The 27,331-nt window shown below is 42.4% G+C and overlaps 1 protein-coding gene across 1 annotated transcript in view; it reads right to left on the reverse strand.

Annotated features, from left to right (window-relative positions):
• Window positions 1-5,771: 5,771 nt before the first annotated feature.
• Window positions 5,772-27,331, reverse strand: part of fars2 (phenylalanyl-tRNA synthetase 2, mitochondrial) — a 148,012-nt gene continuing 126,452 nt past the window's right edge. The window contains 2 exon segments of the mRNA XM_070435523.1: window positions 5,772-5,997; window positions 12,269-12,362. The gene's annotated coding sequence lies outside the window, so the exon portion shown is untranslated.

A 27,331-nucleotide genomic window follows, 5' to 3' on the forward strand; every position in this document is an offset into this window, starting at 1 on the left:
TGACATTATGGGGTAATGTGTGTAGATCAGTGACATGAAATCCAGGCTGTAACACAACAAAATGTGTAAAAAGTCAAGGAGTGTGAAAAAAATGTAACCTTTATTTAACCAGGTAAAATACTGTCTGAAGGTACTGTATGGAGCCGGCACATGGAGACTTGCAAAATGATGTGATGGTCCAGACAGACAGATGGGCTTGATACTTATGTCTCTGAATGGAGAGAGACCTGGCACTCAGCATAAACATTTTACTAGACTAGATACAACTTTTACTTGTATTGTCTTTTTTTAAATTGAATGGTATCAGTCAATATTGGGAGGGAGAAAGCCTGTGTGTTCTGCTCCGGGATCAGGGAACTCCTGTTGTATACAGGACACCACACAGGAAGGTATGACCACTCTGACATGTTTGCCAGGGTAGCCCCAATACCACCAGACAAAATGCCGATGGGAACAGTATCTGTATCGGCTGGGAATGACGATGAAAGTGTACATTGTTATTTTAGCAGAACACTGCTTCTATGGTATAATGTAAATAGTTCTTTATTCTGCATGGACCTGTTACTACATTTGAAAGTTATCAAAGCACTTAGTTTAGAATATCTTGTTAATATTACTGTGTATTTATTCCTTGTTATTTTTCTTATTTTTTCTCTGCATTGTTGGGAAGGCCACGTATGTAAGAATTTCCCTGTAAGTCTACACCTGTTGTTTACAAAGCATTTGACAAATACAATTATTTATACAAATTTGATCTACATATATTCAGAAATTGCATTCCTCTCATATTACTCTGTAAGCTACTGACCTATTCAACTTTTCCTCCGGCATCTCACCATACATCTGCCTGTAGTTATTGAACTCAACCTGCAGGAGGTTTGTTTGTTGTGATTGAGTGGGGGAAAACAGCTGCGGGCAAGGTTCTGACAGATGGGTGTGTCTTGGTGGTGACAAGGAAACACCCCCAAAACACCTAAATTAAACCACACCCCCAAGCCAACTCACATTTGGCTTCTGTCATGGCTGCCAGCATTTCTTGAGGAGTTCGCCTTTAATTGGACCTGATCTGAATAAAGCACAATGCTTAATGTTTTCTCCCTTTGCTGCTGCGGCATCTGCAGTTATTAACCCTTACCCCGCCTGCACCAGAGCTCTCTCCTGGGTGTAGTGGATAGACATGGGGATACATCATGATACGTTATCATTATGTTTGATAGACCTCTAATAGAAAAAGATAAATGGGACGAGAGGAGAAACACGAGACAAATGATGAGTTGGTGTTGTGTGCTTCGTGACAGTGTTGCCCTTTGGAGGAGAATAGGGGCCTCTGAGGCATTGGATTTCTGGGTGAGTTGTTTGTCCGGGCTCTGTTTGAGGATGTCGAGCTGTTGAAGCATCTGTATGTCTTAGCACCACATTCGCCCAATTAGAAAGATCCTTTACGAGGCAAATATTTACTAAGCACGGTCATGACATACATAGAAGCACAATATAATAAGTGACAATATTTTAAGCTCACTGGGAATGTATATTTTCTAATGCGGAAACGTGATATTTTGTTCAATGTACATTTGAAATATTGTACATACTGAGCAATACTGTGGGCATGGCCTCCCAAGCGGGATACTGCAGATCAATCTATTTTCATACAAGGTGCACTAAAATGTAAAGATACAAGGACAGTGTCATTTGATGGCACGATTAAAGGGATAGTTTGTGAGATGTTTTCATACCTCAAGTCACTACACAGCTGGTTCATATACTGTAGCGTCAGTGGCGACCCGTCATTCAGGGTTGTTTTGAGCCCCACAGGCTTACCTGTTTTGCATGTTACTTTGGCATTAATACGTGTCACATATCAGTTCGCAAACATTGTAAAAAAAAGTATACAACATTGAGTTAATAAAGCCGCATACAAACAGGCAGCTCCAAAATGCAGGTGCTTCAGCCTACAGTAGCTCAGTGCTTTTGGTGGTGAGGCAGGCCAACAGAAAATAGGAGCATTGCACCGTGATTCGCTCAAAGTTCGGTCACTCATGGGGACACTGCATCACCTGCCTTTAGTAAGGGTAGACATCAAGAATGTGAGCCCTTCTGGTGCTGCCATAGAGTTACATTAGAACTGCTCTTCCAAGAAGCCTCGAGGTCTTTTGCCACAGAGAAAACCTCGTCAAATCTACAATAGCTTTGATGTCATCTTACTTTCAAATCTTAGCTAGCAGTCATCATACATCAAGTAGACAATCTACTGGCAAATCCTTTCAAATCCTTGTCATATGAGAATTGAAAATAAATTATAGATAAAATGTATCGGTGCTCATCGGCCATAAACATTACACAAATTGGAAATCGCAAATTTAACAATGAGTTGTTTTGAAGGAATCGGTGACGGCGGCTAACCGCAAGCATTGCAACTGGGAAGTCAGACTGGGAAAAGACGTTTTGAACGGTCATCCAACTCGGAATTGTACATCCTTTTCTTTAAATGACAAAATTTGCCAACAGAGGACCGCCGCACACAACAAGGTGAGTCCAAAAATGTCTTATATGCTGCTGCATAAATTATGTAGTATTAAAAGGAGATATGGTCAGCCATATCAGCTATTTTTTTTTTTTTAAAGGGCCGTAAACAAGGCTGAATGAATTGTTTCGCTGCCAGACAGGTGTAGCGGTGGTAAGGATTCACTCTGGAAAAAAAGCTCTTCTGTGGGCACCGCTTGTCACCATGAATGTATTGTGTAGTGTTGTGTAGTGGCTTTGCTGGCATGCATTTGCTGGCGGTTTGCCCCACCAACATTAACATGCTAAAATTGCCACTGTGTAGAGTTACAAATGATAGTAAACATGTGCATACAGTTCATTAGATGGTTCAACTCCGTCCCCATAGGGTATGTCACAGATTTGCTTTGACTGCTGATCTGCACAACAGCAGCATTTACTGTCCTCATGCAGATAAGCTGCCAACACCACAAGCCTTCATTTAAATGAGAGAGGATTGGCTCAACAAGATTAATGACTCGCAAATTACAGAGACTGCACACACTGATTGTCGCAACTGTCACTCCAACAAATTGCCTCCAACAGTTTAAGACTTCCTTCTGGTTATCAATGTCCACTTACCCTACAAGGGAAATGCCATTCGTTTTGAGGGCCCTGATTGGGTGAGCCCGGAAGAGGAAACATTGCCATACGTTTAAAAGATAGGGGTAAAGAACTTTCAGGGTTAGATGTTCATGGAGTACTTAACGAGGTCAATGCATAGTGAAGGAGAATTCACAAGTCATAAAAACTAGCAGTAATACCAGTGTCATGAACCAGCTCGAAGCCCGTAACAAAAAGGGAGACCACTTTGAGATAATTAATAAATACATATTTTTGTTATTCATTGAGGTAACCTATATTCAAATAAACAATGGTGTGTCTAGTCAGTAATCAGTAGTGTAAGTGAGTGGTTGCGTTTATAGGTGTGATAATGAGGTGTTGAAAGGTGCCAAAGCAAGCGTGCAAGCCGGCCACAAAAATGCCACAACCAAAATCAAACAGTTGGTCTGCATGGAGAGTGTCTCCTCAAATGAATGGGGAAAGGGTGTATTTATCCTGGGACACACCAGGGCCCAGGTGTGTCCCATTTCGCTGACGACCCTCCAGGCGCGGCCCACCGACATCCTAATAAGGAAAACAAGAGCAAAGAGAAAGAATTCGGCAGAAAGTGTGGGAGGGTCGTCACCCAGCCCCCCATAAAACCGGAGACCAACAAGGACCCCGGAACACCACACCAATCACAAACAAAATACTGTCCTGTATCCTAGTAGAAGACCCAGCCTGCATCCCAAATGACCCAGCCTGCATCCCAAATTCATGAGGGGGAACGTGTTCACACTTCCGCTTGCCCCAGCCAACCTCGTCCTCCCCAGTCCTCAGCAACCTTTGCGCACAGGAAGCAACCTTTAAGAGGAAAGAAGAAAAAGAGGACAGCAGGGAACAGACAGGAGCGACAGAACATGACAATACCAAACAAGATAAACAATGGTCAGTCACGTAGACATTCAGGAACAGGGCGCACAAGAGCGCGTGTCAGCAACAAGCTCCAACGAAAAGAACATCTCAGGGTCCTTCTCATAGAATTTTGGCAACAACCTTAAGTTTCCAACAATATCAAATGAGTCCGGGGCACGATCGAGAGAGGAGCAACCGCCAGGTAAATCTGGGTCACCTTCCCAGAGCAAACTCTCCCCTGAGAGCTTTCCTTCCCTAACCAACTCTAGCCGCTCTGGTTGCAACTTGAGTTTAGCGCGCTCCAAATCCTGTTTAAAAACCAATTCCTTTTTATATTTTGCACAACCATGCTCTAGCTTAACACGATCATACGCTAGTTGTACGAGAAGCAGTTCTTTCTGGTGTTCAAAAGACAGACTACTAGGGCTAACAGATGGAGCGGACATTGAAACGAAATGGGGAGACGGCGAGTCCTCCTCAGAGGCTGCCCCAGTGGAAACTTCAAGAACACCACTCTCCATCAGATTGGCTTTCAATATCAACCTAACAGAATTTTATTTCAGACTTTTATCACTAATTTCAACCGTGTAGGGTTCAGCGTTCAACAGCTGTTCTTTAGTACATCATTCTAACAGTTCCTCTGATGGAAAGCGACTGAACGAGTCTACGTTAGACGCCATAGTCAAGTAAATACCCCCAAAATTCTCACTCTTCCCCTCTGCAGAGCACACCACACCGGACCACAATAGAAACACCAATCACACTGGGCACCACAGGAAAGAGATGAGATATATGGAGCTTCCCCAAAACCTACAATAACTCAACCCTAGTCTTCATGCAGATTCGCGGTGGGTAATTACTCACTGTAGCCCGCTGGCAAGGAAAAACCACCCAGCATGCTGGCAGATTCCCCCCAAGCCACAGATGTGCCCCCGAGACAACTGCTCAGTCCACGGACACCACACAAAAATAAACAAAATAACCATGCCCAAAGTATTCCAAAGTGAAACACATTGCTAAGCCTAACAGGGGAAAAAGAAAGGCTATAGCGCCGGGTAGCAAGTGGCACTACCCTACCCAAATCTCCCACTGAGGTACACAGCAGATTGTATTCACCTCAGACCTATGTCCCAACAGCGAGTAGAGCAAGAGTTTCCAGCCTGTGCAGGGGCCTGGAAACTAACCAATGTACTCTCTCCAACGCAGCACACAACCAACTATCCACCGCAGTGGCAAGTTTACCAAGCAGGCAACCAACACTGGGCCTATCAAACATTAAAACTCAAAAGCTGTAACAAAAGATGCAAACACAGCACCTACAGAGTCCTCAAACATTAACTCCACATTTTCTCCCAAACACAATACACAAACCAGTAAGCCCAACAACACTAGTATTAGGCCCACTGGCATACTCTACCAGACAACATACTTGTTTAATGATGTCACCGGACAACCAAAATCACTGATAAGTATCTAAGGCACTATACCAAACACCGTGAATACCAACCAAAGCACATTCCAATAAGCATTAACCCATCATAATGCAACAAAATACTATACACAAAAATGTCTAGGAACCAACCTTATGATCCCGGATGACTCGCACCACAAAGCGAGAATCATACCTTTCAGATCCCAGACAAGCCCCCACTTGTCACGTACCGGCTCGAAGCCCGTAACAAAAAGGGAGACAACGTGGAGATTAGGAATAACAAAAATATATTTATTAACTGAGGTAACACATATACAAATAAACAATGGTGTGTGTAGTCAGTAGTGTAAGTGAGTGGTTGCGTGTATAGATGTGATAATGAGGAGTGTTGAAAGACACCAAAGCAAGCCGGCCGGCCACAAAGCTGCCACAGCCAAAATCAAACAGCATATCTGCATGGAGAGAGTCTTCACGATGAATGGGGAAGAGGTGTATTTATCCCGGGACACACCCAGGCCCAGGTGTGTCCCATTTCGCTGACGACCCTCCCGGCTCCGCCCACTGACATCCTAATAAGGAAAACAAGAGCAAAGAGAAAGAATGTCAGACAGAGTGGGAGGGTCATCACACCAGTAAAAATACTTCATTTAAAATCCCGGTTGAAGCTGGTACTGTACTGTACTATAATGTACCTGGTATTTACATGGTAACTAAGAAACTATATGGGAACAACGGATACTTTCTGGTACTTACCTCAAATAATTTAATTGTAACTATGCGATACCAAACAGTGATGCTTGTGTCAAGAAAGCTCAAACAAATTGTGTAATTACTGTGGATTTAAATAATTTCAAAGTTTCTACCTGGAAAATAGCGGTAATTAAAAGTCTATTGAAATGTCTATAAACATGACTGTCCACAGGATACCTGCCACAGACTTTCGTTGACAAGCAGGACTATTTACTGTCTTTTGGAGCATAATTAAAGCTTTTGAGTATCTTACGCATAAAGATCTGAGTCATGTGGCTAGGGATGGCTATTTTCTCGGGGGCCTTTTTGGTTTCTTAACTCTGCACGAATGCTAGCCAACACACCTGAAGACAAGACGATGATTACAATTGATTAATTGAATCATGTGCAATAGCTGGGGCTAGGGCAAAAGTGTGACACCAAACAGGCCCCTGATGTTGTTCCCCCCTGCACTAGGTAATTTATTATGTTTAATGTCTTTAAAAAGGTCGACTTAATTGTGCCATTGATTCTTTCTTTTATACCTCTTGAACTATTGGGCTTCACAACACAGGTTTGAGACAAGAAGCAACATGTCTTCGCAACATGTCGATGTTAAGACAAGACAGGAGAGCATCCTGCTGCTCCTCACTTACCTACGTGTAAAGCTTTGGGCTTCTCAGTGTGCTGGAAAACATAAAACCCTTTAATGTTTAAGATAAATACCACATGCTCTGTTGAAGTGCAATCTTCAAAGATGTAATGGCAGACACTGTGTGTGCACGTGTATGTGCTTCAGAAGGAGGTTAAAGGGGAAATCTGCAGTTAAACAACACTGTAGAACACCTTGTCAGTGTTTCGGTAAACAGCTGAGGGGTTGGGCTGGAGAAGCCACTTTTAAAATCATAGACAGCGCTATGGATGCATGGACTGCCCACACAAAATTATATGTATATAGTGCATTTGGAAAGTATTCAGACCCTTTGGACTTTTCCACATTTTGTTACGTTACAGCCGTATTCTCAAATGGATTAAATAAAACAATTTATTCATCATTTTAACTACAATACCCTATAATGACAAAGTGAAAACAGTTTTTTTTAAACATTTTGCAAATGTATAAAAAAAACGGAAATACCTTATTTACATAAGTATTCAGACCCTTTGATATGAGACTCGAAATTGAGCTCAGGTGTATTCTGTTTCCATTGATCATCCTTGAGATGTTTCCACAACTTGATTGGAGTCCACCTGTGGTAAATTCAATTGATTGGACCTGATTTGGAAAGGCACACACCTGTCTATATAAGGTCCCACAGTTGACAGTGCATGTTAGAGCAAAAACCAAGCCACGAGGGGCCGAAAAATTAGCAATCGGGGGAGAAGGGCCTTGGTCAGGGAGGTGACCAAGAACCCGATGGTCACTGACAGAGCTCCAGAGTTCCTCTGTGGAGATAGGAGAACCTTCCAGAAGGACAATCATCTCTGCGCCACTCCACCAATCAGGCCTTTATGGTAGAGTGGTCAGACGGAAACCACTCCTCAGTAAAAGTCACATGTCAGCCCACTTGGAGTTTGCCAAAAGCACCTCAATTCTCCGGTCTGATGAAACCAAGATTGAACTCTTTGGCCTGAATGCCGACTGTCACGTCTGGAGGATACCAGGCACCATCCCTACAGTGAAGCATGGTGGTGGCAGCATCATGCTGTGGGGATGTTTTTCAGCGGCAGGGACTGGGAGACGAGTCAAGATCAAGGGAAAGATGAACTGAGCGAAGTACAGAGAGATCCTTGATGAAAACCTGCTCCAGAGCACTCAGGTCTTCAGACTGGGGTGAAGGTTTACCTTCCAACAGAACTACGACCCTAAGCACACAGCCAAGACAACACAGGAGTGGCTTCAGGACGAAAAGAATGTCTCAGGGTCCTTCTCATAAAATTTCCTCAGGGTCCTTCTCTCTGAATTTCCTTGATTGGCCCAGCCAGAGCTCGGACTTGAACCCAATCGAACATCTCTGGAGAGACCTGAAAATAGCTGTGCCACGATGCTCCCCATCAAACCTGACAGAGCTTGAGAGGATCTGCAGAAAATAATGGGTGAAACTCCCCAAATACAGGTGTGCCAAGCTTGTAGAGTCATACCCAGGAAGACTAGAGGCTGTAATCGCAGCTAAAGGTGCTTCAACAAAGTACTGAGTAAAGGGTCTGAATACTTATGTAAATGTGATATTATTATTTTTATGTTTTAATACATTTGCTAAAAAAAAAAAAAAAAATGTTTTTGGCTTTGTCATTATTGGGTATTGTGTGTAGATTAATGAGGGAAAAAAAACAATTTAAATCGATTTTAGAATAAGGCTTTAACGTAACAAAATGTAAAGTAAAGCGGTACATTTTACCCACTTTTCTCCCCAATTTCGTGATTACGATCTTGTCTCATCGCTGTATCTCCAACGGGCTCGGGAGAGACGAAGGTCGAGCCATGCGTCCTCCTGTCACGGATCCCTCCGGAACTCTCATTACAAACATCTGGCCCATATTTCCATTGTGAGTACCTATGCTATGTTGTTTTGGCTTTCGTGCCACGTATATTGTACAGATGATTATGGGTCTCATCCCGTGTGATCATCATTGTGCAATTGTGCATTTATTCGAGGTACTCCTCGCTCTTTTGTATGGGGTTCTACCCTGTGTTTTGTATACGTGTTTGGTTTGTCTTCGTCCCCGTGCCTTTACAAGGCACGCTGTAATTTGGGTTTCCCGAACATTAACATGGATTTTTTGGGGGATTTGTATCATTTGATTTATACAACATACCTACCACTTTGAAAATGCAAAATATTTTCTCTTGTGAAACAAACAAGAAAGAAGACAAAAAAATGAAAACTTGAGCGTGCATTACCATTCACCCCCCCCCCCCCAAAGTCAATACTTTGTAGAGCCACCTTTTGCAGCAATTACAGCTGCAAGTCTCTTGGGGTATGTCTCTATGAGCTTGGCACATCTAGCCACTGGGATTTTTGCCCATTCTTCAAGGCAAAACTGCTCCAGCTCCTTCAAGCCGGATGGGTTCCGCTGGTGTACAGTAATCTTTAAGTCATACCACAGATTCTCAATTGGATTGAGGTCTGGGCTTTGACTAGGCCATTCCAAGACATTTAAATGTTTCCCCTTAAAACCACTCGAGCGTTGCTTTAGCAGTATTCTTAGGGTCATTGTCCTGCTGGAAGGTGAACCTCCGTCCCAGTCTCAAATCTTTGGAAGACTAACAGGTTTCCCTCAAGAATTTCCCTGTATTTAGCGCCATCCATCATTGCTTCAATTCTGACCAGTTTCCCAGTCCCTGCCGATGAAAAACATCCCCACAGCATGATTCTACCACCACCATGCTTCATTGTGGGGATGGTGTTCTTGGGGTGATGAGAGGTGTTGGGTTTGCGCCAGACATAGGGTTTTCCTTGATGGCCAAAAAGCTCAATTATCGTCTCATCTGACCAGAGTACCTTCTTCCATATGTTTGGGGAGTCTCCCACATGCCTTTTGGCGAACACCAAACATGTTTGAGTATTTGTTTCTTTAAGCAATGTCTTTTTTCTGGCCACTCTTCCGTAAAGCCCAGCTCTGTGGAGTGTACGGCTTAAAGTGGTCCTATTGACAGATACTCCAATCTCCGCTGTGGAGCTTTGCAACTCCTTCAGGGTTATCTTTGCCTCTCTGATTAATGCCCTCCTTGCCTGGTCCGTGAGTTTTGGTGGGCGGCCCTCTCTTAGCATGTTTGTTGTGGTACCATATTCTTTCCATTTTTTAATAATGGATTTAATGGTGCTCCGTGGGATGTTAAAAGTTTTGCATATTTTTTTATAACCCAACCCTGATCTGTACTTCTCCACAACTTTGTCCCTGACCTGTTTGGAGAGCTCCTTGGTCTTCATGGTGCTGCTTGCTTGGTGGTGCCCCTTGCTTAGTGGTGTTGCAGACTCTGGGGCCTTTTAGAACAGGTGTATATATACTGAGATCATGTGACACTTAGATTGCACACAGGTGGACTTTATCTAACTAATTATGTGACTTCTGAAGGTAATTGGTTGCACCAGATCTTATTTAGGGATTCATAGCAAAGGGGGTGAATACATATGCACGCACCACCTTTCTGTTTAAAATAAATTCATTTTTAAACAAGTTATTTTTTTCATTTCACTTCACCAATTTGGACTATTTTGTGTATGTCCATTAAAATCTATTTAAATTACAGGTTGTAATGCAACAAAATAGGAAAACCGCCAAAGGGGGATGAATACTTTTGCAAGGCACTGTATATAGGCCTATGTAGCCTTTAATGTATTTATCTTTTGCAGTCAACTTGGTTTCATTTCAAGTATCGTTCAATTTTTTTGCTTGTTTGTAACAATTGCAAAGACATTGGCAACTTTGTATTAGCAGTCACCTTTGTTCTGAAGTTATCGGAGGTCAATGAGAGACAGATAAACCTCTTGATTCTGTGTTTAGCAGAGATCTTCTGTGTATAAAGTGATGCAGAAGTGTAACTTATCTGTTCTACTAGTGTTCTGAGGCCTCAATCACACCAGAAGTACATTCATTTCCATGGAACACTGGAACTTATCTGTTCTACTAGTGTTCTGAGGCCTCAATCACACCAGAAGTACATTCATTTCCATGGAACACTGCTTTTGCCTTGCATTACAGAGGCAGTTGCAATGTGTTCTGTGTCATGCATACGTTGGATTTGGCCGGCAGTGAGAAGAGTTCAACATTCGACTCCCGAGTGGCGCAGGAGTCTAAGGCACTGCATTGCAACCCTCCCCAAACCAGGACAACGCTGGGCCAATTGTGCCCCGCCCCATGGGTCTCCCAGTCGGCGACAGAGCCTAGTCTCAAACCAGGATCTCTAGTGGCACAGTTGGCACTGCGATGCGATGCAGTGCCTTAGACCACTGCGCCACTCAGGAGGCGAACGTTGAACTTCTGTTGCACACATATCCAGATGATGCTGCATACCATTTTGCGCAAATATACTGTAGGTATGATCGAGGCGAGGCAGTCAGTAAATACGCATTTTCAAGTGCAACTGTAGTAAGGATGGTTTTGTGAAACAGCTTGGCTATTAAAAATTAATCGTAACATGCTGACCAGAACGTCCACGTGCACCATTGCGGGCATGTTGATTTTGTCCACCCATACCAGACGCGATCAGGACACGCATTTTGAAATACCAAAACAAACTCTGAACCAACTCAATTAATTTGCGGCAATTTACTAAATGTATGGCAATTTAGCTTGCTAGCTTGCTGTTGCTGGCTAATTTGTCCTGGGATATAAACATTGGTTTGTTATTTTACCTGAAATGCACAAGGTCCTCTGCTCCGACAATTAATCCACAGATAAAAGGTTAAACCGAGTTTGTTTCTAGTAATCTCTCCTCCTTCAGACTTCTTCTTTGGACTTTATATTGCGGTTGGCAATCAACTTTAAGGTGCATTACCACTACCAACTGGACTGGAGTGTGGACCTTAGTTCATCTATCAATCACCCACGTGGGTTTATGCTCCTAAAAACCAATGAGGAGATGGGAGAGGCGGAACTTGCAGCGCGTCAAGCGTCACAAATAGAACCAAGTTCTATTTTAGCACCCGACTATACAGACACTCGTTGACGTGCTCGAGCAGTGTGGGTGCAATGATTGAATAACATGTACAGTATGTGTACATTTATTTTGCAACACGAGCAGTGTGGACAGAATGTAAGATGGTTCTAATGATGATCTTAACGCTACGAAGGCTCTGGGAAACGAGAAGCTGGACTCCTAAGTACTGTCTTTAATTTCCTACTCTTTCAGTGGGTGAAAAATACCTTATGTTTCTCTTCAACTTTCCCAAATATCTTGGTGCCGTGGCTCCATGCTCTAGCTTGGTTTTGTATTTTTTGAGAAGGTCAAGTTCCTTACTTCCCATCGGTATGTTTGAGGTATGGTCATGCACTAACGGCCAATTCTCAAAATGGCAAGTGTGCAAAGTTGTCTCTTAAAGGTACACATCTCTGTCAGACTTAAGAAGTAGTCTGGAGGTTAGGAGTACCGCTGAGGATAGGCCTCACCTCTGAGCATGGGTTCCTCTCTAGATTTCTTCCTTCCAAAGAGTTTTTCTGGATACTTAGCTTCTGCTTGGTCTTTGGAGTCTAGGCAAGGTTACTGTAAAAAAGGGATACAAAAAGATATTTGATTGATAGATTTTTGTCCCTGGTAATGCATTGATGAATAAATATACCTGGTTAGACACACCTGGTGTGTCCCAGGTCTGAACCAGTTCCAGAAGAGGTAGGAAGAATGTACCATGTTTAATAAACCTATGATTATTTTAAAACTCCAGTTCCAAAAAACATTCATTTCAAAACTCTCTACTAAATCTATTTAAAAAACATGTTATCCCTTTAAAATCGGATTTAATTGCCACCCACGTACACTTATCACGTCACAATTCAATTTGTACTCCCAGGGGCTTTTTGTTCTCTCTGTTCCTCTTCAACTCATTCAAAAAAAGAAACACAAATAGAAACATTGTCATAAGGGGCCCTTTCTTTCCCAGGTCTTTTCTGTTGGGTCAGTTTGTCAATCTAGCGCTGTGTAAAGACTACATACCCAAATGGCAGCAGTGAAACAACAGGGGAATCATGACGGCCTCGAACGAAGATTAGATCCAGGGGATGATGATGTGGGAACGTTTCAAATGACTTCTTAATGAAGAGGCTTCCAGCGCATAAAATAAATACGGAACTCAATAGTCTCATCTAGTATTTATATGGATTCTTACAGTCTTAAATAGAATAGCGGGTGTGGGGGATCTAGTGTGAATGCATAAACACTCTGTAAACAAGACAATTATCTAATGAGGGCACAGGTTGTTCCAGTATAAAATGTAGTATAAAATCGTTATCGCAGCTCCTCAAATATGTGTGCTCTGCTCCGAAAGAACGATTGCCACGACTTTAACCAAACGTCGCCGTTTATTTGAAATCACCTGTTAAGCAAATGGACATGAAGGACACTCTTTGTACTTTCACCCTGAGACAATACCCACTTCTAATATTTCTCAGGTAGTGCACCAACACCAACCCATACCCTCCTCCCTCCCCACTGTTAATAACACATCCTTTAGGAATATACTACTAATGCAAATGTACAAAATGAAAACTCAAAAGGACTGTATTGTCAATTGTGTTTGTTCGTTGGTCTCTCTTACCAGGCTGGCGAGGAGCCAGTGGCATGAAAGGCTTTAGGTGAAGGCATATTAAATCAAACACATTCCCCCTCTGGCGACACGATGCTGTGGATTGAGCTATTTAGGAACGGCCGCCCGCCGCTTCACATGAAAGGTTACTGGAGGCTGTAATGATAAGAGTGACTTGGCACTGCAGCGGTAGTAGATCCTAGAGTGGATCTGCCTCTCTGTCCATAAGAATTATCTGATCATTTCATATACTGGGGTTGGAACTGAAATTATTTTCCAATTGTTCTTAACAGAACCATCATTTTTGTTCATCCCGTTCCACTGTTTCGATCAGCAAAATAAAGTTCTGAACCGGGTCGAAGCAAAAAAGTAACGATTTTATCAAAATAATTGATTTTATTTTTTACATTTAGCTCAACATTAAATTACTTCAATCATTGTGCAAATAGCAGCTTGCTATGGAGCAGCTTGCTATGGAGCGGGCAAGCTATAGTTGTTTAAATGCATTGGACAGACAAGTGTAGGGCAAGAGATGCGGCTGAAATTTTGCAGGTGGGGGGAGAGCGAGAGAGTGCTGGGCTTCTTGTTATTTGATATTTGGTATTTTATTAGGATCCCCATTACCTGTTGTAAAAGCAGCAGCTACTCTACCTGGGGTCCACACAAAACATGAAACCTAATACAGAATGACATAATACAGAACATCATTAGACAAGAACAGCTCAAGGACAGAACTACAGTACATACATTTTTAAAAATGCACACGTAGCCTACATATCAATGCATACACACAAACTATCTAGGTCAAATAGGGGAGAGGCGCTGTGCTGCGAGGTGTTGCTTTATCTGTTTTTTGAAACCAGTTTTACTGTTTATTTTAGCAATATGAGATGGAAGGAAGTTCCATGCAATAAGGGCTCTATATAATATTGTACGTTTTCTTGAATTTGTTCTGGATTTGGGGACTATGAAAAGACCCCTGGTGGCATGTCTGGTGGGATAAGTGTGTGTGTCAGAGCTGTGTGTAAATTGACTATGCAAACAAGTTGGGATTTTCAACACATTGATGTTTCTCCTAAAAAGAAGAAGTGATGCAGTCAGTCTCTCCTCAACTCTTAGCCAAGAGAGACTGGCATGCATAATATTTATTTCAGCCCTCTGATTACAATTAAGAGCAAAACATACCGCTCTGTTCTGGGCCAGCTACAGCTTAACGAGGTCTTTCCTTGCAGCACTGGACAACACGACTGGACAATAATCAAGATTAGACAAAACTGGGGCCTGCAGAACTTGCTTTTTGGAGTGTGGTGTCAAAAAAGCAGAACATCTCCTTATTACGGCTTCACCTCTCCCCATCCTTGCAACCATTGAATCTATATGTTTTTAAATGTTTACATTTTTATTTCACCTTTATTTAACCAGGTAGGCCAGTTGAGAACAAGTTCTCATTTACAACTGCGACCTGGCCAAGATAAAGCAAAGCAGTGCGACAAAAACAACAACACAGAGTTACACATAAACAAACATACAGTCAATAACACAATAGAAAAACGTATGTACAGTGTGTGCAAATGTAGAAGAGTAGGGAGGTAAGGCAATAAATAGGCCCTAGAGGCAAAATAATTACAATTTAGCATTAACACTGGAGTGATAGATGTGCAGATGATAATGTGCAAGTAGAGATACTGGGGTGCAAAAGAGCAAGAAGGTAAGTAATAATATGGGTATGAGGTAGTTGGGTGTGCTATTTACAGATTGGCTGTGTACAGGTAAGCTGCTCTGTCAGCTGATGCTTAAAATTAGAGAGGGAGATATAAGACTCCAGCTTCAGAGATTTTTGCAATTCGTTTGTCATTGGCAGCAGAGAACTGGAAGGCAAGGCGGCCAAAGTAAGTGTTGGCGTTGGGGATGACCAGTGAAATATACCTGCTGAAGTGCGTGCTACGGGTGGGTGTTGCTATGGTGACCAGTGAGCTGAGACAAGGCGGGACTTTACCTAGCAAAGACTTATAGATGACCTGGAGCCAGTGGGTTTGGCGATGAATATGTAGTGAGGGCCAGCCAACGAGAGCATACAGGTCGCAATGGTGGGTAGTATATGGGGCTTTGGTGACAAAACGGATGGCACTGTGATAGACTACATCCAGTTTCCTGAGTAGAGTGTTGGAGGCTATTTTGTAAATGACATCGCCGAAGTCAAGGATCGGTAAGATAGTCAGTTTTACGAGGGTATGTTTGGCAGTATGAGTGAAGGAGGCGTTGTTGTGAAATAGGAAGCCGATTCTAGATTTCATTTTTGATTGGAGATGCTTAATGTGAGTCTGGAGGGAGAGTTTACAGTCTAACCAGACACCTAGGTATTTGTAGTTGTCCATATAGTCAGAACCGTCCAGAGTAGTGATGCTAGTAGGGCGGGAAGGTTAGGGCAGCAATCGGTTGAAGAGCATGAACTTAGTTTTACTAGCATTTAAAAGCAGTCGGAGGCCACAGAAGGAGTGTTGTATGGCGTTGAAGCTCGTTTGGAGGTTTGTTAGCACCGTGTCCAAAGAAGGGCCAGGTGTATACAGAATGGTGTCTTCTGCGTAGAGGTGGATCAGAGAATCACCAGCAGCAAGAGCGACATCATTGATATATACAGATTAAAGAGTCGGCCCGAGAATTGAACCCTGTGGTACCCCCATAGAGACTGCCAGAGGTCCAGACAACAGGCCCTCCAATTTGACACACTGAACTCTATCTGAGAAGTAGTTGGTGAACCAGGCGAGGCAGTCATTTGAGAAGCCAAGGCTATTGAGTCTGCCGATAAGAATGTGGTGATTGACAGAGTCGATGAAGACGGCTGCACAGTACTGTATTTTATCGATGGCGGTTCTGATATCATTTAGGACCTTGAGTATGGCTGAGGTGCACCCATGACCAGCTCGGAAACCAGATTGCATAGTGGAGAAGGTACGGTGGGATTCGAAATGGTCGGTGATCTGTTTGTTAACTTGGCTTTCGAAGATTTTAGAAAGGCAGGGCAGGATGGATATAGGYCTATAACAGTTTGGGTCYAGAGTGTCTCCCCSTWTGAAGAGGGGGATGACCGCGGCAGCTTTCCAATCTTTGGGGATCTCAGACGATACGAAAGAGAGGTTGAATAGGCTAGTAATAGGGGTTGCAACAATTTTGGTGGGTAACTTTAGAAATAGAGGGTCCAGATTGTCTAGCCCAGCCGATTTGTAGGGATAGATTTAGCAGTTCTTTCAGAACATCAGTTTTCTGGATTTGGGTGAAGGAGAAGCGGGGGGGGGGGGGGGGGGGGGGGGGGGGGGCTTGGGCAAGTTGCTGCAGGGGGTGCTGAGATGTTGGCCGGGGTAGGGGTAGCCAGGTGGAAAGCATGGCAAGCCATAGAAAAATGCTTATTGAAACTATCGATTATCATAGATTTATTGATGGTGACAGTGTTTCCTATCCTCAGTGCAGTGGGCAGCTGGGAGGAGGTGCTCTTATTGTCCATGGACTTTCCCAAAACATATTCTCCATTATTCTCCATTCTCCATGGACTTTCCCAAAACATTTTGGAATAAGTGCTACAGGATGCACATTTCTGTTTGAAAAAGCTAGCCTTAGCTTTCCTAACTGACTGAGTATATTGGTTCCTGACTTCCCTGAAAAGTTGCATATCGTGGGGGCTATTCGATGCTAAAGCAGAACACCACAGGATGTTTTTGTGCTGGTCAAGGGCAATCAAGTCTGGGGTGAACCAAGGTCTATATCTATTTTTAGTTCTACATTTTTTCAATGGGGCATGCTTATTTAAGATGGTGAGGAAAGCACTTTTAAAGAGCAACCAGGCATTCTCTACTGACGGGATGAGTTCAATATCCTTCCAGGATACCCGGGCCAGGTCGATTAGAAAGGCCTGCTCGCTGAAGTGTTTTAGGGAGCGTTTGACAGTGATGAGGGGTGGTCGTTTGACCGCGGACCCATTACACACGCAGGCAATGAGGCAGTGATCGCTGAGATCCTGGTTAAAGACAGCAGAGGTGTATTTAGAGGGCAAGTTGGTTAGGATGATATCTAAAAGGGTGCCCATGGTTACGGATTCATGGTTGTACCTGGTAGGTTCCTTGATAATTTGTGTGAGATTGAGGGCATCTAGCTTAGATTGTAGGACGGCCAGGGTGTTAACCATGTCCCATTGTCCTAGGTCACCTAACAGTATGAACTCTGAAGATAGATGGGGGCGATCAATTCACATATGGTGTCCAGGGTACAGCTGGGGGCTGAAGGGTGTCTATAACAAGCGGCAACGGTGAGAGACTTGTTTCTGGAAAGGTGGATTTTTAAAAGAAGACGCTCAAATTGTTTGGGTACAGACCTGGATAGTATGAGAGAACTCTGCAGGCTATCTCTGCAGTAGATTGCAACTTCGCCCCCTTTGGCAGTTCTATCTTGTTGGAAAATGTTATAGTTAGGGATGGACATTTCTGGATTTTTGGTGGCCTTCCTAAGCCAGGATTCAGACATGGCTAGGACATCCGGGTTGGTGGAGTGTGCTAAAGCAGTGAATAAAACAATGTTAGGGAGGCTTCTAATGTTAACATTCATGAAACCAAGGCTTTTACGGTTACAGAAGTCAACAAATGAAAGCGCCTGGGGAACAAAGGAAGAGTAGTATAAGGGTAAGGCTTAAGGCTATACGAACTGGTCGGCTAGTGCGTTCGAAACAGAGAGTAAAATGAGCAGATTTCTGAGAGCAGAAGAATAGATTCAAGGCATAATGTACAAACAAGGGTATGGTAGGATGTGAGTACAGTGGAGGCAAACCTAGGCATTGAGTGATGATGAGAGAGGTTTTGACCATGACATGGTTTTGACCATGACAGTTTACAATCTAAGGTAACGCCAAGTAATTTAGTCTCCTGAACTTGTTCAACAGCCACACCATTCATTACCAGATTCAGCTGAGGTCTAGCACTTAAGGAATGATTTGTACCAAATACAATGCTCTTAGTTTTAGAGATGTTCAGGACCAGTTTATTACTGGCCACCCATTCCAAAACAGACTGAAACTCTTTGTTAAGGGTTTCAGTGACTTCATTAGCTGTGGTTGCTGATGCGTATATGGTTGAATTATCGGCACACATGCTTTTGTTAATGCCATTGGCAGGTCATTGATAAAAATAGAAAAGAGTAGAGGGCCTAGAGAGCTGCCCTGCGGTACACCACACTTTACATGTTTGACATTAGAGACGCTTCCATTAAAGAAAACCCTTTGAGTTCTATTAAATAGATAGCTCTGAATCCACATTATGGCAGAGGTTGAAAAGCCATAGCACATAAGTTTTTTCAACAGGTTATGGTCAATAACATCAAAGGCTGCACTGAAATCTAACAGTGCATCTCCCACAATCTTCTTATTATCAATTTATCAATCATCAGTCATTTGTGTCAGTGCAGTACATGTTGAGTGCCCTTCTCTATAAGCATGCTGAAAGTCTGTTGTTAATTTGTTTACAGAGAAATAGCATTGTATTTGGTCAAACACATTTTTTACCAACACTTTTCTAAGAGCTGGCAGCAAGCTTATAGGTCTGCTGTTAGAACCAGTAAAGGCTGCATTACCACTCTTGGGCAGCGGAATTACTTTGGCTTCCCTCCAGTCCTGAGGACAAAGACTTTCCTCTAGGCTAAGATTAAAAATATGACAGATAGGAGTGGCTATAGAGTCAGCCACCATCCTCAGTAGCTTTCTATCTAAGTTGTCAATTCCAGAAGGTTTGTCATTATTGATCGTTAACAATCATTTTTCCACCTCTCCCACACTAACTTTACAAAATTCAAACTTGCACTGCTTTTCTTTCATTATTTGTTTTTTTTTATGCATTAATATACACTGCTCAAAAAAATAAAGGGAAACACTTAAACAACACAATGTAACTCCAAGTCAATCACACTTCTGTGAAATCAAACTGTCCACTTAGGAAGCAACACTGATTGACAATAAATTTCACATGCTTGTTATGGCAAAGGAATAGACAAACAGGTGGAAATTATAGGCAATTAGCAAGACACCCCCAATAAAGGAGTGTTCTGCAGGGTGGTGACCACAGACCACTTCTCAGTTTCTATGCTTCCTGGCTGATGTTTTGGTCACTTTTGAATGCTGGCGGTGCGTTCACTCTAGTGGTAGCATGAGACGGAGTCTACAAACACGATGGCTCGGTAGTGCAGCTCATAGGATGGCACATCAATGCGAGCTGTGGCAAGAAGGTTTGCTGTGTCTGTCAGCGTAGTGTCCAGAGCATGGAGGCGCTACCAGGAGCACGGCAGATTCAGGAGACATGGAGGAGGCCGTAGGAGGGCAAACAACCCAGCAGCAGGACCGCTACCTCCGCCTTTGTGCAAGGAGGAGCAGGAGAGCACTGCCAGAGCCCTGCAAATGACCCCAGCAGGCCACAATGTGCATGTGTCTGCTCAAACGGTCAGAAACAGACTCCATGAGGGTGGTATGAGGGCCCGACGTCCACAGGTGGGTTGTGCTTACAGCCCAACACCGTGCAGGACGTTTGGCATTCGCCAGAGAACACCAAGATTGGCAAATTTGCCACTGGCGCCCTGTGCTCTTCACAGATGAAAGCAGGTTCACACTGAGCACATGTGACAGACGTGACAGAGTCTGGAGACGCCGTGGAGAACGTTCTGCTGCCTGCAACATCCTCCAGCATGACCGGTTTGGCGGTGGTCAGTCATGGTGGGGGTGGCATTTCTTTGGGGGGCCGCACAGCCCTCCATGTGCTCGCCAGAGGTAGCCTGACTGCATTAGGTACCGAGATGAGATCCTCAGACCCTTGTGAGACCATATGCTGGTGCGGTTGGCCCTGGGTTCTCCTAATGCAAGACAATGCTAGACTCATGTGGCTGGAGTGTGTCAGCAGTTCCTGCAAGAGAAAGGCATTGATGCTATGGACTGGCCCGCCCGTTCCCCAGACCTGAATCCAATTGAGCACATCTGGGACATCATGTCTCGCTCCATCCACCAACGCCACGTTGCACCACAGACTGTCCAGGAGTTGGCGGATGCTTTAGTCCAGGTCTGGAGGGAGATAGCCTCAGAGAGACCATCCGCCACCTCATAGGAGCATGCCAGGCGTTGTAGGGAGGTCATACAGGCACGTGGAGGCCACACACACTACTGAGCCTCATTTTGACTTGTTTTAAGGACATATACAAATCAAAGTTGGATCAGCCTGTAGTGTGGTTTTCCACTTTAATTTTGAGTGTGACTCCAAATCCAGACCTCCATGGGTTGATAAATTTGATTTCCATTGATAATTTTTGTGTGATTTTGTTGTCAGCACATTCAACTATGTAAAGAAAAAAGTATTTAATAAGAATATTTCATTCATTCAGATCTAGGATGTGTTATTTTAGTGTTCCCTTTATTTTTTTGAGCAGTGTATAATTGCTCACTGTATGTCATGGGCATTTCCTGCCTAAGTTTGCCCACTTTGCCAATGAAATAATAATTAAAATAATTGGCAACATCAAATGGTTTCTGATGAATAAGCCATCTGATTCGATGAAAGATGGAGTTGAATTTGCTCACAATTTAATTTAAAGTACTCCAAAGTTTTTTTCCATCATTCTTTATATCATTGATCTTGGCTTCATAATAAAGTTCTTCTTCTTTTTGTTGAGTTTAGTCACATAATTTCTCAATTTGCAGATGTACAGCCAGACTTATTAGCCACTCCTTTTGCCCCATCTCTTTCAACCATACAGTTTTTCAATTCCTCATCAATCCACGGAGCCTCAACAGTTCTAACAGTCCGTTTCTTAACAGGTGCATGTTTATTAATAATTGAAAGAAGCAATTTCCTAAATTCATCAAGTGCAGCTTCTGGATGCTCCTCATTAATCACATCAGACCAACAAATATTTTTAACATCATCCACATAAGAGTCACAGCAAAATCTTTTGGATGACCTCTTATACACTATTTTAGGCCCAGCTGTTTGAACTTTGGCTTTCCTGGATATAGCAACTCTATTGTGATCACTGCATCCAATGGGTACGGACAGAGCTTCAGAACAAAGTTCTACAGCATTAGTAAAAATGTGATTGATACATGTGGATGATCTTGTTCCTTTAGTGTTTGTAAACACCCTGGTAGGTTGATTAATAACCTGAACCAGATTACAGTCACTGGTTACAGTAAGAAGCTTCCTCTTGAGCGGACAGCTTGATGAAAACCAGTCAATATTCAGGTCCCCAAGAAAGTAGACCTCTCTGTTTACATCACATACACTATCAAGCATTTCACACATATTATTTAGATACTGACTGTTAGCACTTGGTGGCCTAAAGCAACGCCCCAAAAGAAAAGGCTTTAGATGTGCCAAGTGAACCTGCAACCACAACACTTCAATAACACTTGACATAAGATATTCTCTAAGCATTACTCCTCCCGCATAAGCATTTCTGTCTCTTCTATAAATGTTATATCCTTGTATTGCGACTGCTGTATCATCAAATGAATTATCTAAGTGAGTCTCATAAATGGCTAATATATGAATGTTATCTGATGTTAGCAAGTTATTGATTTCATGAACCTTATTTCTAAGGCTACATATATTATTATGGGCTATTTTCAGCCCTTTCCTGGGTAGCTTATCAGAGATAGACATAATATTGAAAAGAGCAGACAAAGCAAGAGAAGTAAATATACATTCAGCAGTCCATTAATCAATTGGTGTGTGTGTGTGTGTGTGTGTGTGTGTGTGTGTGTGTGTGTGTGTGTGTGTGTGTGTGTGTGTGTGTGCTGCGGGGTTGAGGCTATGAACCCATAGGCTTGGCTCTCATCCCTTCCAGGCTTCTGGGAAGGAGGGTGGACAATTAGGACCTTAGAAACTTATCACCTGGGCCGGTGGTGGGTTTTCCAATCCTGTGGGTGCGCTCCACCTCAATCTTCCTGTGATCCATCTTCAATTTCTCTGAGATGATTTCCCTCACTTTGTCCTCAGATTCCATCCAGGTCTCATGTGGAGATTCTGCAATTCCGTCCACAACCATGTTGTTTCGTCTTGATTGTCCCTAGAGATAGTCTGATTTATCTGTCATTGTTACCATGGATTCACACACAGAACTGATGTCCTCTCTCAATGACTTACAGATTGCTGTCCTCTTGCTGTTCTCCTGTTTAAACTCGTTGAGCTGACCCTGGGAGAACTGCAAACTGTTCTTCAGGTCCTGGACCTCTCTGGTCAGGTTGTCCATTATTTTATTAGTAGAATCCACGAGTATTTGAACAAAACACTTGAAACTATTTTCTGTTGTTGTAACAACTGCTTATAGGTCTTTTTTTGTTTGTTTTAAAGATCCTTCACGTGTGATAGAGAGACACCACTGGCACTGTCCTCAACGGTACTCCCGCCAGCTTTGGTCTTTGTCATGGTAGCTAACAACGTATAAAAGGCTGTTACTCCTCGCAGTTCCAGATAGGGCAGGTCACGGGGAAAATTGAAAACAACAAACAGCAGGGATTTAGACAGCCACAAACCCGGAACAATCCGCGGTCCCAGCCACAATGGCTAACTGCGTCGCGGGTTGTGTTCAAGAACACCTCGCTAGCTTGATGTCCAGTTAGCTAGTAGCTGCGATGCCAAATAGCTCCTCAGACCCTTCCTTGGTCGGCAGGATAACCGGAAAGATACAAGCAGTCCCAGAAACTGATGCCAACTGCGTCACGGAATCCAACATAAGAAGCCAAGAACTTTCCAATATACTTTTAAACAACAAACTTTCCAAACAAACAAAATCGAGCTCTTCCTCGTTGACATGCATTATCTGAATTAGGCCCACAGAATTATACCTATGGAGTAGTGGCATCTATGAAGGAACTTTGAATGTCTGAACTTCCGAGAGTTGGCTTAACGTTGGACCAGAGCTAGCTAGATAGGTAACCAGCTTGTGTGTGCAGAACGGCACCATAATTAAAATAAAAACACGTCTTAACATTTTGGAGTTAATAAACCCAATGTGAAATGTGATAACTATAGTTCCCTTAACTAGCATTGAAAAAGTTCATCCATTCTTCTCTAATAAAAAATCTCTCTCCCTAATTTTTGAATCACACTTGTAACGTCAGTAGGCTACAGTAGCCTATGCTTCAGAGGGGGAGGGGCAGTTAGCCTACACAAACACACATACACACACACACACACACACACACACACAAAGATTTTCAGCAGGCAGACACTGGAATAAGTTTCTGAATGACAGAGTGAGGGCTTTGCATTGGCACTTTGTTCTATTTTTTTGTGGGACTCAAAAATGCTGGAATTTAAAATAACATGATTAACTGGTTCCCATAGATGCGGAAAAGAGGTCGATCGAACTCGACCAAAACAATGGGTGGAAACGCGTGGGCAAAGGGCCGTGGGGGAAAGATCCCGAATCTCCTCATTGCCCCCCAGAATAATTAGCATACATTTAGGCTATTGTATACAGTATATATGTATTTCACACTATGTTGAGCTTAAAATGTGAAGTATAATGCTTGTATGGATGTCATCCCCAACACATGTTCATGTCATCGTTACTAAGCAACTGCATTACAGTTAAAAACTATTTTGACTATGACCACCGATTTCTGTATGCCAGCTATGATAACCAGCTTATACAAACGGGAGTTAGCATTTAGCAGTCACTTCTTCTAAACCTGACAACTTCTACATGTTATGCAGCGAAAACAGACAAATATATCCAAATCCGACTTAAGTAACCACATTGTGGGCCTGTTATAATACATAAATCATGACGGATTTGATGAATATCCACTTTGTAAGATCAGATTTTTTGAATGAGTCCAATCTGGTCAATGGATCTATGCTTTTAAAATAACGGTTCTGTTCAAGAAAAGTATAGATCACTTTCGTTCCCGGTTCTGATTCTGTTCCTCAAAAAAGGCCATTATTTTCCGTTTTTCAGGTGCTCCTCCCTGAACCGGTTCCAACCCTTGTATGCCACTTATAGCATACGTTTTGTTCAAAGCAACTTACAGTACAGTGAGAGCACATATTTTTGTATGTGATCCATGCAGGAATTGAACCCACTAGTGTTAAGCTCTTACCAACTCTGCCACACAGGACCACTATCTAACAATCACATGAAAGGACACCTGTCCTTACACTTTCAAGGAGGTCTAGTAGGTACTACAACCAGTTCCAGTCTCACACTTGAAACATGGAGCTCATGCTTAGGGCTGTGGCGGTCATGAAATTTTGTCAGACGGTGATTGTCAAGCAAATAACTGCCAGTCTCACGATAATTGATCGTAAATGAACATAAATTCATTCAGCATCTCCTGGTTTCCACGCATAACCTACAAGCCACTGACGCAGACCTTTGGAACATCTACATTTTAAAAAGTCTAATATATCCATTTAATATAGCCTACACCATCACACTAAATCCAATATTTATTTTAGACAGGTTTAAGGAAACATGATATTAAGAAAATGTAGTCAATTTCAGAAGAACCGAATAGCATATTCTGAGTTGTGCTTATGTTAGGCCCTGATCTGGCAATGCCATATGACTGTGGGCTACACTAGTTCATTTAGCAGACAATATTTGCTTAGAATTCCGTGGAAGGATTTTACATAATTTTTTATAGTATGACGAACACAATTGAACATAGCTGAATAAAATAGAAAGGAGATTTTCTCCAAACGATTTGACGGAGTGCACATGTGGCTATTCTGTGTTGAGCTGTTAACAAAAAAACAGGTCCTCATTTGTTTTGGTACTGTCCATATGTAGCTTGTTTTTGGTCACAGGTCCACGAATGGCTGAAGAATTGCAATATTTACCTGGAGCTAACCCTGCAAATAGCACTACTGGGTGATCTGAAAAGTCATAGTCAATCGATCAATAATATTATAATAATTTTAGCATTTTTTTTTCAATTTGTATAAACAATGAGAATAGAAAGGTTCAGAACTTTTGTGAAACATCACAGCACAGTTGAAAAACATATGACAAATAGAAATCCAATATGGATGGTGTTAAGAGACAGATGGCAGGTTTTGAATGGAGCTGAAGGTTGGGACTAATAACAACAAGATAACTAATGCAAAACATACTGTGCCCGTAAAACGAATATAGGTTGAAAACCTTTTTGAAAGAGCACATATGGCAAATAGAAATCAAACTGAATGGACATAAGAAATAGATGGAAGAGGTTGAGGAAGGACAGGAGTAAAAACAAACTAAATAAAATAAAATATATATAATATGTATAAGCTGGAAATGCAGGCCTAAGTGTTGTTGTTCACTAGTTTGCTCCAATTGTGGGAGGGGTGGTAGGGTTGGAGGGTAATAAGGAAGATAAAGAAAAAAAAGAAACAGGTCCTCCTATTTGCTTAATTTAGAGTTATTTATGCAACTTTAGTTGTGATTCAAATGTTGGGGTATATATTTAGATTTTTAATACATTCTAAGGCTGCATGATGCGACTCTAAAGATGATCTGAAAAAAGACATGAGCCCCAAATTGTTTTTTTTTGTTGCAAAGGCTGCACACACTTCATCAGTGGCATCCCCTTTGTGTGGTCATAATGCCCTCTAAAAAAATCCATGCCTTTTGCGGACAGTGGCCATTGTGCCCTTGGGCTGAATATAATAATTAGAATTCCCTTCTCCTGGCTGCATGCTCCGAAGCACCTCTCAAACTCATGGCTCTCTCAGATATCTCAATTCTTATTAGCCAATTCCAGTCATGTGACTGGGTCCTTCTCACAGCATCTCGGGTCCTTATCACAGGCTACAAGTGAAGACAGACACATTTGGGAAGCAACGGCGCATGTCCTTATTGAATTCGGACAGGGTATATTGAAGATGTTGGAAGAACTGTCCACATTTACTTTTGTCAGCCAACAAGATGAGAAGGCAAACGAACAGCAAAAGTACTAGCCTATGTCGATCTAATATCCCCCATAGTACAAAAGTTGACCTATTTTATTGGTCAACTTGTCCTTCTGTGCGAGAAACAAATATTCCAAACATAGTCTGGGACAGTTGTGGGATGCGATGGATCCCAAATGATTACAATCACTAGCATTAAAAAATTATTTAAAAGCAATGAGGCTGATGCAACAGATCAGAACGTTAAGCTTAAAATGTCGATACACTATTAGGCTATTAATTCACATTATAAGTGCAGCAATGTGCACACGGCAGTAGGATATAAGCGTGAATGTTCCAAAATGCAATCAATTAAAATGCAATCAATTACCACATAATGACATTTGCAAATGTTAAAAAAATTAAAACAGAAACACCTTATTTACATAAGTATTCAGACCCTTTGCTATGAGACTCGAAATTGAGCTCAGGTGCATCCTGTTTCCATTGATCATCCTTGAGATGTTTCTACAACTTGATTGGAGTCTACCTGTGATCAAATCAAATTGATTGTACATGATTTGGAAAGGCACACACCTCTCTATATAAGGTCTCACAGTTGACACTGCATTTCAGAGCAAAAACCAAGCCATGAGGTTGAAGGAATTGTCTGTAGAGCTCCGAGACAGGATTGTGTCAACGCACAGCTCTAGGGAAGGGTAACAAAAAATGTCTGCAGCATTAAAGGTCCGCAAGAAAACAGTGGCCTCCATCATTCTTAAATGGAAAAAGTTTATAACCACCAAGACTCTTCCTAGAGCTGGCCACCCGGCCAAACTGAGCAATCAGGGGAGAAGGGCTTTGGTCAGGGAGATGACCAAGAACCCAATGAAAAACAATTATTTTATCCATTTTAGAATAAGGCTGTAACGTAACAAAATGTGGAAAAAGTCGAGGGGTCTGATCAATTTCTGAAGGCACTGTACTAATTAATATATGTGTGAAATTTGTTTTGATTTAGAATGGACCACTATCATGCA

Source organism: Salvelinus sp. IW2-2015, linkage group LG27 (assembly GCF_002910315.2).
Source record: "Salvelinus sp. IW2-2015 linkage group LG27, ASM291031v2, whole genome shotgun sequence".
Lineage (NCBI taxonomy): Eukaryota > Metazoa > Chordata > Actinopteri > Salmoniformes > Salmonidae > Salvelinus > Salvelinus sp. IW2-2015.